The sequence below is a fragment of the Carettochelys insculpta genome, chromosome 6 (genome assembly GCF_033958435.1).
Source record: "Carettochelys insculpta isolate YL-2023 chromosome 6, ASM3395843v1, whole genome shotgun sequence".
NCBI classification, from domain to species: domain Eukaryota; kingdom Metazoa; phylum Chordata; order Testudines; family Carettochelyidae; genus Carettochelys; species Carettochelys insculpta.
This window is the reverse complement of record NC_134142.1, coordinates 74,158,011-74,169,266: the sequence shown is the minus strand read 5'-3', so window position 1 is coordinate 74,169,266 and position 11,256 is coordinate 74,158,011. Positions and strand designations below refer to the sequence as shown.

General features: G+C 42.9%; 1 protein-coding gene across 4 annotated transcripts in view; it reads left to right on the top strand.

Annotated features, from left to right (window-relative positions):
* Positions 1 to 606: 606 nt before the first annotated feature.
* Positions 607 to 11,256, top strand: part of BMAL1 (basic helix-loop-helix ARNT like 1) — a 133,150-nt gene continuing 122,500 nt past the window's right edge. For 2 of the 4 annotated variants that reach the window (XM_074997337.1, XM_074997340.1), the window contains exon 1: positions 612 to 705. The gene's annotated coding sequence lies outside the window, so the exon portion shown is untranslated. Of the gene's footprint in view, positions 706 to 8,512; positions 8,604 to 11,256 lie in introns of those variants that run through there. The other 2 variants (XM_074997338.1, XM_074997339.1) reach the window with 2 other exon arrangements.

Here is an 11,256-nt window from a genome sequence, read left to right as displayed (position 1 = left end):
ACTAGCAAAATGGTTTATTAGGTGGTGAGCTTTGGTGGGACAGACCCACTTCCTCAGACCATAGCCAGACCAGAGCAGACTTAGGTGTTTGGAGTGAAGACAGTCAAGTTCTAATATTGATCTAACTCCTCTAGGCCGTAGTCTATGACCGACAAGACCAATGTGCATCGGCACCAAGTTATGATAGAAGCATTTTACGATCCGCTTGTATGTTGAAATATGCTACTGGCAGAAAAGCCTAACTGAGACAGTTACTGACGTTACACCGGCAGCGAAACATCCGGGTCCCAGCCTCCCGCGCCCAAGCGTAACCCAACCGCTCACTCCGCCTCCTTATCGAACACTCACGCCACACCTCCTCAGCCCCCGGTTAGACCTTCCTGGGGGCGGGAGGAAAACCGCGAAGTCCTTTTTTGATTGGGTCCCTCTCGTTCGGAAGGCGCGGATTGGTCGGAATTCTGAAGGGCAGGTCCGGCAGTCCCGCTTGCAGGCCATTGGACGAAGAGCTTCGGGAGCCGGTCGCTCATTGGCGGTGCGGGGCGCTAGCTCGCTTACCGGGGAGAAAAGCCATTGGCTGGAAAGTAGGTTAGTGGTGCGACGTTCAGTGGCAAATCAGGCGGAAAGTAGGTCAGGGACTGTGGTTGTCTGCGCTGTTTATTGCCCTCACCGCGTCGCAGAGGGGCGCCGGCCCCCTCCCTTCTTACGGTGAGGAGAGAGGGATGGGCAAGTGGGGCTGGTTGCGGTCTGGCCCCGGTGGGATGTGGGTGGGTGGGTGGCTGGGGGGGCCTCCGGTCGGGGGGGCGGAAAGGGGTTTCGTAGGCTAGCGAGCGTGCGGGGGCGACCGGAGCCTCCTGGTTAGGGACGGGTGTGTGTGAGTGAGATTGTCTGCGGTCGGGGGTGAGCTCGTGGCGGGAATGAGGGTGTGAGGAGTTGAGGGAGGGGTATATAGGTGTACGTTGGGGGTGCATGGAGGTGTGGGGGCAAGGGTGTGGAGGTACAAGTCAGGGGAGTGTAAGGAAGGGTGTGAGGATGTAGCTCATGGGGGTAAATGGAAGGGTGGGGGCTAGGTTGTGGGGGTGGTGGGTAGTGGGAGGGAGTGTTTGTGGACACCCAAAATAAATGTGTTGCAAGTGTGTGTGTGTGTGTGTATCTACATTAGAGGTTCCCTCCCCTCGCAGTCCCCAGTGTATATAGTTGTCAGTGCTTCCTGAGGGAAGAGGTGTGGTGTTTCCTTCTGAGTTGAGAGCAGCATTACCTTCACTTTTAGCTGTGGCTAAGGCACACTGACTGGTTTGACTTGGGGGAAGGGTTATTTTTATTAAATACCCCCTACTGCATAGGTTAATAAATGACAGCCATTAACCATCAGAGTCTTCTACAAGAACTTAACGAAATATAGGCTTACTGTTGAATTAGGAGGGGAAGCTGTAGGTAGATTCCATTGGTTACAATTTTATAGGGAGGAAGATATCATGCATCAGTTCTTAGTTCATTGGTTGAAATAATTTGCTTTACTTGTAAATTTGAAATAATTTTAATAATTATTCTGGGAGGAAACTATCCAGTGTTGGAACAAAGTGTAGTTTGGTCGCCCATGTTCTTTCCCAATTATGAGAGTTCCCAGCCTTTCCACAAGCAGTATTTAAATAGACCTTCAAAACAAAAATCAGTCAAGTAGCACTTGAAAGACTAGCAAAATAGTTTATTAGGTGAGTTTTCGTGGTACAGGCCCACTTCTTCAGACCATAGCCAGACCAGAACAGACTCAATATTTAAGGCAGAGAGAACCAAAAACAGTAAGCAAGGAGGACAAATCAGAAAAAAGATAATCAAGGTGAGCAAATCAGAGAGTGGAGGAGTGGGGGGGAAGGTCAAGAATTAGACTGCGCCGAGTATGCAGACAAGCCCCCATAGTGACTCAGAAAGTTCCCATCACGATTTAAACCATGTGTTAATGTGCCGAATTTGAATATAAAAGCCAGCTCGGCTGCTTCCCTTTGAAGAACGGTGCGATAATTCCTCTTCAGTAACACACATACCTTTAGGTCACTGACAGAATGCCCCATTCCATTAAAATGTTGACTAACTGGTTTGTGGATCTGGAGTGTTTTGATGTCTGTTTTGTGCCCATTGACCCTTTGTCTAAGGGAGTTAGAAGTCTGTCCAATATACAAAGCATCTGGGCATTGTTGGCACATGATGGCATATATGGTGTTAGTAGAGGAGCATGAGAAAGTGCCCGTGATTCTGTGAGTAACCTGGTTAGGTCCAGTGCTGGTATTTCCAGAGAAGATATGTGGACAAAGCTGGCAGCAGGCTTTGTTGCAGGGAAAGGTTCCAGGACTGGAGTTCCTGGGGTATAGACTGTGGCTGTTAGTAAGGATCCTCATGAGGTTGGGAAGTTGTCTGTAGGAGAGAACAGGCATGTCACCCAGGGCCTTCTGGAGTGCAGCATCCTGATTAAGGATAGGTTGTAGGTCTTTAAGAATTCGTTGCAGTGGTCTGAGTTGGGGGCTGTAGGTGATGACCAGCGGTGTTCTGTTCTTAGCTTTTTTGGGCCGATCGTGGAGTAGCTGGTCTCTGGGTATTCGTCTGGCCCTGTCAATTTGTTTTTTTACTTCTCCTGGTGGGTAGTTCAGGTTTATGAATATTTGGTAAAGTTCTTGTAGTTTTTGGTCTCTGTCAGTTGGATCAGAGCAAATGCGATTGTACCTAAGAGCTTGACTGTAAACAGTGGATCTAGTCACGTGTGCAGGATGGAAATTAGAAGGGTGTAGGTAAGTATAGCGATCAGTAGGTTTTTGATACAGTGTGGTGCTGATCTTTTTTCTGATTTGTCCTCCTTCTTACTGTTTTTGGTTCACTGTGCCTTAAATATTGAGTCTGTTCTGGTCTGGCTATGGTCTGAAGAAGTGGGTCTGTCCCACGAAAGCTCACCTAATAAACTATTTTGCTAGTGTTTAAAGTGCTACTTGACTGCTTTTTGTTTTGATAGTGTATAGACTAGCACGGCTTCCTCTCTGTTAAATAGAGCTTGTTATTTGGGAGCGCAATTGGTGTACATTAATTTTATGAAGGTTTAGAATTGAAGGAAGTGAAACAACCTGTCTTGTCAAGCCTGAGAAGGGATACCAAAATATTGGGTTGAACATATGTCACACCAATCATTTCTTTAACGTCACTTACAGAACTCAGGTAATTTAAGAATTTCTTTCAGGTCTCTTGCATTAATTCTTTCACCATTTAGCAGAGGCAGAAGAAGAAAGCAGGGCAAAGAGTAGTAGGTCAGAGAATCTTGCTGTTGGATCATATTTAAAGTGGTTGGTGGTCTTTGCCTTGCTCTCTAGGAGAGGTGAGTTCAAGCACTGAATCAAAGTGTATTGGTCTCTCGATTCCATAATTTGACTGGCTGAACCTGTACCCGGTGAAGAGTTTGCTTATGTGAAGAAAGGAGAAGTTTGAACAAAAATGTATGTGGTCAACATACTTACAGTAGGACTCAGAGGCTCAATAGAGGTGCCATTATGTTAGAACAGTAGTTTGTTTTTTTTTGTTTGTTTTTTCATTTGCAGACCCTTAAAATTTTTCAAATGGGGGCCTGCACCCCTTGGGAAATGTTAAACATGATTGGCAAACTCCTGATTTTGAAACTGCTGTTCTGTCATAAGGAAAACCCAGTGTGTTAGAAAGTGAGAAACTGTTCCTGCCTCTGTGATCTAACTGAGGCACTGGTCAGTGTAGAACTTTTCATTTATTTGCTTTTTTTTTCTATTTTCAGTGCTTGCTTTTTTTTAATTAAAGTTGTTTTTTCTCTTAATTAGCTATTTGGGAGTTGTCATGTTTAGTACTGTTGCTACCCGGGGCTGTGTCTACACTTGACCCCAACTTTGAAGGGGCCTTAATCAGGGCCACGGGAGATTACTAATGAAGTGCTGCAGTGAATATGCAGTACTTCATTAGGTTAATTTTCCTCCATTGCAACTTCGAAGTGTCAAATTTCAAAGTGCCGGCATGTGTGCAGCTGTGGGCACTTCAAAATGCCCATGCTACTTCAAAGTCTCCAAAATTTTGAGGAGTAAAGGGACTTAGAAGTGCCTGTGTCTACGCGCATGCCAGCACTTTGAAGTTGCTGTGGGGGAAGCTAGCCTAATGAAGTGCTGTGTATTCACTGCAGCACTTCATTAGTAATCTCCTGTGGTCCTGATTACCATGCCCCCTTCAAAGCTGGGGGCAAGTGTAGATGCAGCCAGGATGTTCCTTGGTAGCTGTTGTTTGTGTCCATGGTGTTTTTCTGTTGATCTTGATGAAGCTCAGGTTGAGAAAATATATATCAGGGTTCAGCAACCTTACTAAGACAGAGAGCTGAAATTTTGCCTTTTGACCGCTATATGTGGTTTTAATGCTGGTGATACCTTCTAAAGTCATTAATAGCCTTCATCGAGTAGCCTTCTTTTGACCACAACATTGTTTTATTAAGAGTTACTAACAGAGAGGTAGCCATGGTAGTCTGTATTCTAACAAAACACAGTCATGTAGCACTTTAGAGACTAACAAAATAATTTAATGGGGTCTGTCCCATGAAAGCTCATCATCTAATAAATTACTTTGCTAGTCTTTAGAGTGCTACATGACTGCAGTTTTGTTTTACAAAAGTAACAGAGAGATAGCCGTGTTAGTCTGTATTCTATCAAAACAAAAAAGCAGTCCAGTAGCGCTTTGAAGACTAACAAAATCATTCATTAGGTGGTGAGCCTTCATTATTTTGTTAGTCTTTAAAGTGCTACTGGGCTGCTTTTTTGTTTTGTTTTATGAAGGATTAGTTTAAAGTTATAGAAGGCAGTTTCTTATTAGTATCTATATTTTTTCCCCCTACATTTACGAGAGAGTGCTGACTCCAGTAGAGGCCCTGTGCTCCAGTGGAGGCTTCATGCTCCAGCCCTGTGCCACGGTAGAGGCCTCTCACGCAGGCCCTGTGGCACAGTGGGGGCTCTGGCCCTGGCCACTCGGTTGGGGCTCCGCTGTGGGGGTTTGGGCCCCACACTGCACTGGGGGCTCCCTGGCAGGAGCTGTGGCTCCGGCTCAATACTGCGGTGGTGGCTTTGGCCTGGCCTTATGCTGGATGGGGGAAAGAAGGGGTGGGTCTGAGCTCCCACTGCATGCCCCTCTAAATCAGCTCGTGTGCCAAGAGTGGCCCCTGTGCTGGGGTTGCCAGCCCGTGATGTACATATGCACTTTAATGAAATATGCCCAGAACAACTACTGTGGCTTCATAATACAGGTATTTTGATTTTTAATTGGCTCATAATTGGTAAATCAAATTTTGTAAAAAGCCCCCTTTGAGAACAGTAAATATTTATTTCTTCTAATACCTCCACTTTCTACTATGCTATTCATCTTTCAGAATTGAAAGCCCTATATTTTGCCCCTTTAACTTTCAATATGTCATGTAGATGAAGTATATGTCAACAACAATCAGAATTTAGAAAGTCGTAACTAAATGTGAAACTGATACTGTAGCTTTGTTTGAATTAGGAAAGTTCGCATCCCATTTATTTATTTGTTTATTTATTATGTAGCAGTTTTAAACACTCCTTTGAACCAATATAAAAATGATTTAAAGGATGGTTAAAACAAGTCAACTGGTCATGATCAATGCTAAACTCCTCCGACAGGCCCCTTTTGTATGAGGTTCTATGGAATGTTTCATAACTCTTAGTCTTAGAAAAAAACCCTTAAAAAGCATTATGCTACAGAAAAAGATGGAATTCTAACTGAAGTTCTGAAACATGATTCTCCTTTGTATATCTTGAGGCTAACTTCTTCCCTCTAACCCAAACTTACTAATACTGAAACTACCGTGCAGTATGAAGGCTTTTGTAGCCATGTTGGTCCCAGGATATTAGAAAGATAAGATGTGAGAGGTAATACAGCAGTGCTCAAATGTTATTTGATCATGCCCTCTTCTTTGTATCTGTGCCTTCTGCTGCTTCCGCCATGTAAGTACACGTAGTGGCTCTCAGCTCTGAAGTCTGAGTGTAAAGTGGTGGCTGCAAACCCAGCATGCTGTCAGCAGCAGCACAGAGGTAAGGGTGGTATGGCATTGCTGGTACGGGTAGCTGTGCTTCCTTCAGAGCGTGGAGCCCAGGCCAGCAGCTGCTGTTTTCATAGAGTTTCTCTCACATACACCCAGAATATATTCTTCTCCTTCTCCCCACCAGTTTGAGAACCTCTGTTTTATTGGACCAACTTCTGTTGCTGAGCGAGGCAACTTTTCAAGCTTACGGAGCTTCTTCTGAAAGCTCAAAAGCGTGTCTCTCTCACAAATAGCCTGCAAAGTAATCTGTTTTTTATAAATATGAAGAGTAGTCTACACCAGTGCTTCTCAGACTTTAGCAACTCAGGGACCCCAATTTTGATTTAATACTTTTTTCTTCGTCCCATCTTCCCCCTCCCAAGCACCTCCCTCTCTCAGCTTTAGGCCAGGCCCTCAATCCAACTCTTTCCCAAGGCCCCACTTCTGCTCCATTTCTGCCCCTCCCCTGAGTGTGCCCCAACCCTGTTTCTCCCACTCCTTGCCAGTGCCTGTTTCACACAGCTGAACAGGTGTTTCCTGGCATGCAGGAAGCACGGGGAGGGAGGGGAGAGGAGGGGTTGATCAGCAGGACCGACTGACCACCAGAGTATCCTCATGGAACCTAAAGGGTTTATGGACTTCATTTTGGGAAATGCTGGTCTAAGCCATGGCTATTTAACTGTTTTACTCTCAACTATGAATTGCTGATTCTGCATTAAATACAGGTGGTTGTTTAACAGTGACATGTGGATGTATGTTCATTACCTTTTTCATCAGATTTTGTGTACAACTCTAAAAATAGGAGTTACATATTTTATCTGATGTTTTAATCTAGTCTGTTAGAAGAAATGTAACATGAGGCTATGTATCCAGGGCCTAGACTTCATCTCCTTGGAAACCTGATCTTTCACTCAACATCATAAGCTTAACTTGTCTGTTTTTAATCAGTTTTTAAGAATAGATGTAAATCCTCAAAGCGACTAGGTTTCAGAAGCTTGACAGATTCCTGATCAATTAAATAAACTAGAACAAGACATGTCATTTGCTACCTTTTGAGAAAGTTGACTAATGCAATTGTCTTTGCACTAATTTGGACCATGGCTATTATCTAAAAATAAATTTCAAGCTATATTGTAATATTGCACTTTCAGTGATTGGGTTTAACTCCAGAGTCTAAAGAGTAAAAAGTAAAAGAATCTTATGCACTCCCCATAAATAAATATAAGCAAGTGTAAGGTTAACGGTGCCTAGAATGGTCATATTTTGTTAGCCCATGTTCTGTGTCTTTCCTATTTGCAATTACAACAGAAATTTTTAGATAGTGTGTAACTATTCAAGCTCCTACTGTTTGAAAAGCTTTGTATTAAGGGTATCTGTTATCAGAGATGACTTGGAAGAATTTGTGACCCTGGGCAGATGCCACATGGTAACTTGGGTGAAAGAAGGAGTTGCTAGTGGGAATAATGCCAGTGGGCTTTTACTAGAGCATGAAATATCATTCACAGAAGTTAGTTGTAAATTCCAGTTTAAATGGCTCAGACCATCTACATTTCCTATTAACTGTCTAAAGAAGACTACACAGATGTAAACAGTGATAAAACATGCATTTATTTTTCAGAACACATTGCTTGTGGCAACTTTTTCTTGCTTGACACTAAATTAGCAAGCTTTCCATTGATAAGGGGTTTGTTAACAGCAGCTTACATGAAGGAGGTACTGTGGTATGGAAGTTTACTCTTAAGATAAATATTTAAAGGTATACTTCTCTTTTCACACTGACACGAAAGCATGGAAGAAAAGGTTGCAACACTAGACAAAACTGCCTCAATGACTGGACTGAGCATTAGCAAGGGAAAGACCAAAACAATGAGGATCAACCAGTCCAACAACCACCACCATCACACTGGCAGGGGATGGCTGCAGGATGTGGACCAGTTAAGCTACTTGGGGAGTATTACGGGCAGAGATGAAGGAACAGACAAAGGATATCAATGCCAGGATAGTCTACATTGCATCTGACAAAGCAGCTTGTTGGCAACGAAAGCTTATGCTCCAAAATATCAGTTAGTCTATAAGGTGCCACAGGACTTCTCATTGTTTTTGAGGATACGGAGAGCAACAGCTGCATTCGTCTGTTCATCCCATATGGAGTTCATAAATAATATCTGCCAAGATGAAACAGTGGATCGTCAACACATGTGAAGAGTGTGCAGTTGTAGGATGCGAGACCTGGCATACTACGAAGTCTTAAAATCGCAGGCTACAGACATTCATAAACAGATACCTGAAGTACATCCTTCATATCAAATGTCAATACTTTGTCCCAAATGAGGAGCTTCAGAACAGACCAGGACAAGAACCGCTTAACTGTCAGATCAAGAAAGTGGGGCTGGCTAGGCTGCACTCTCAGAAAACCATCATCCACCATAGTCCGTAAAGCTCTCAAATGGAACCCACAAGGAAAACACAAAGGAGGAGGACCTTGGACAACGTGGAGAAGATCCACTGAGAATGAAGGACAACGTCTGAGGTACTCCTGGACTCAGCTAGAAGCTTTGTCCCGCGATAGAGTGAAGTGAAGGAGTCTTGTAGATTACCTAAATTCCCCTTGGAGTACCAGGGTTTAAGTCAAGCCTGGTATGGCTTCTGGTGAAATACAATTCACATTAAGTAGTTATAGTATCGTAGTGGAGGAGCATTTTTAACACTTGTCATGTGAAAGAATGATAGTTTCATTTTCTGAACAGTTTGCAATGGCATATAATCCAAGTCATTAGTAACAATACTGCAATTGAGGTTTTAGATTTCAGATATGTGACTGATTTCAAAGAATACAGCCTTCATCTATGATTTTCTTAATTAAACATTGGGGAAAAAATGGTTAATGCAATCTCTTTTATTTATTTTATTTTAAATATAATCAGTATTCTGGTGGTAGGATTCAACATTGAAAGCCAATTTAGAGGTATTTTCACATTGGGGCTGGTGTGCTTTTTAGCAGTTTCAGTGAGCTACCATATTATTACAGATTATCGGTTTGCCAAGAATTAAAGAAATTCCATGCAGTAGTTGAGTACTAGAGGCTTTTTTTCTTTTTTGGCACAAGTTGCTCTTCATCTTAGAACTGTGTGCATATTGAGGAGGAAGTGCATACATGACTTGTGCCTTTGCCTGAAGTTGTTGGATTGTACTGGTACCATGGACAGCTGAAAACTTAGTAACTACAGTAAATCACCGATTAGCAGACCCCTGGTTATCCAACATTACACTTTACCCCATGCTGATCTGAGCAGGTGATCAGACGCTTTTCTGATTTTACACAAGATGATGGTAAATTTGAAGAACTGTAGTTTATTTAAGGATTCGTTAAGTAGCCAGAACAGCTATATGAATATTTAGTAACTTGCTCCTGGAAGAGCTTTAATATATAAACATTCTGTGTGGGTGAAATTGTGAAACTCTAAGTCCATGCTTGGAATGGAAAGTTCTGCTATTTGAACACCTTAAGTTTGAATAATTTGGCTGAAACTTTCACAGGCACATCTCTCTTTGTACCAGTTGCTGTTTTCTGGGTGTTATTACTCATCTGTCAATAGTACTAAAGTATTTAAATCAACTAGGAAGAAGAGAAGATGGAGTGGACCATCTCTTACAATCTCACAAAGGGAACAAGTGCAGTTCCATTGGTAAATTAAATATTTGAGGGGGAAAAAGCATTGGATATATTCTTGGGTGAACACAGGAGTTGAACAGGGCAGGTATGCTGCAAAATAACGCCCCCATGACTGGCCTATACAAGCAATCTCGGTCTTGCAAGGCTTTGACAGCAGGGCTATTTTACTGTCATGCAGATTTCTGGGCTTAGATTCTTGCAGGATCCTAGAGCCTGGGCTCCAATCTGAGTCTGGACGTCTATACAGCAATGAAACAAACTGACAGCCAGTTGCAGCTGCAGGTTTTTCTTTAATGGAAACCCTAAGAAGTTTGTGGGTAAAATACCCTACAAGCTTAGTGTCTGGGTGAACAGTTTGAATAACATTCTAAAGATATCTAATATATGGTGTGAAAGAGTGTAAACATCACTGGAGTGCCTCCTTGTTGCTAGGCATAGTGTAGCAGCTCTCTCTTTGCCTGTTACCTCTTCGTGACGGGTGCTTTGGTCCTCTAGTAGTTCAGCTTTTCTTGTGATTTCAGCTCAGTCACAATTTAAGTCTACTCCTTCCAGAAATACTGTGAACTCCAAAACCAGGGTCATCCAAGGAGTATTCAGCAGGCCCATCCTTTTACTCAAGGCTTGTCTTGGTGCTGCCAGTTGTTTTAATCAGTCTTCCAGTGCTTGGTTGTTCCATCCACTGGGAAGCTCATCTAGGAAGCAAGCTGTTCAAGAATCTTGTCTGACGCCAGACTTCCCTCACAGACACTTGCAGAGAGAAGCTCCTATCTCCTTGTTCACTCCCAAACTACGTCTTTGTTTTTGGATATAATAGCATCATTGTGTGACCAGTACTTTCGTCATTCAGTTATTTTAGCAAAGTTTTTGTTTATTTTTTTATTTTTAAGGTATCCTTTAATGCAAAGGTTTTCAACTTGCGGTCTACAGATCCCAGGAGTCTGTGGACTATATCTAAGATTTTCAAAGGAGTCTGAACTTTACTTTTAAGAACATAATTTAATGGTTTTGCAGATGCTACACAGCCTTTGTCTTTTTTAATAAATTTTAATTTACCATTTAAGGCAGAGTGAGTTGCGAACACTCTACTAATGAATACTTCACTCTTTTATTGTGATTATGCAGTGTAGTTTTCTTATTTGTAACCTCTCTTAAATCTTGGCAATCACTTGACAACAAGTAGGATTTTTTCATGTCACCCTTCTATTTGTGACTCCTTTGACCAGCCTGATTCTGGTGTTGCAGGTCTTTTCACAAAAAAGGGAGATGCCGAGAGCTGTTGGAGGAGTGCGAGGCAGCTTTCACTTTTTTTTTTCCCTACTTCTCTGCGTCTCCTTATCCACATTGCAGCAGGACCTCTCAGACTACGCCACCCCCTCACAGATCACCACTCTCCACTGGGAAGGGTCTTGTGGGAAAGGTTCTCAAGTGTTGCCACCAGTGCCACACTTTTTCGTGTGTGCCTTCCACATTTCCCTTAATTGCTTCCCCTGGCCCCAAATGCTCCACCATC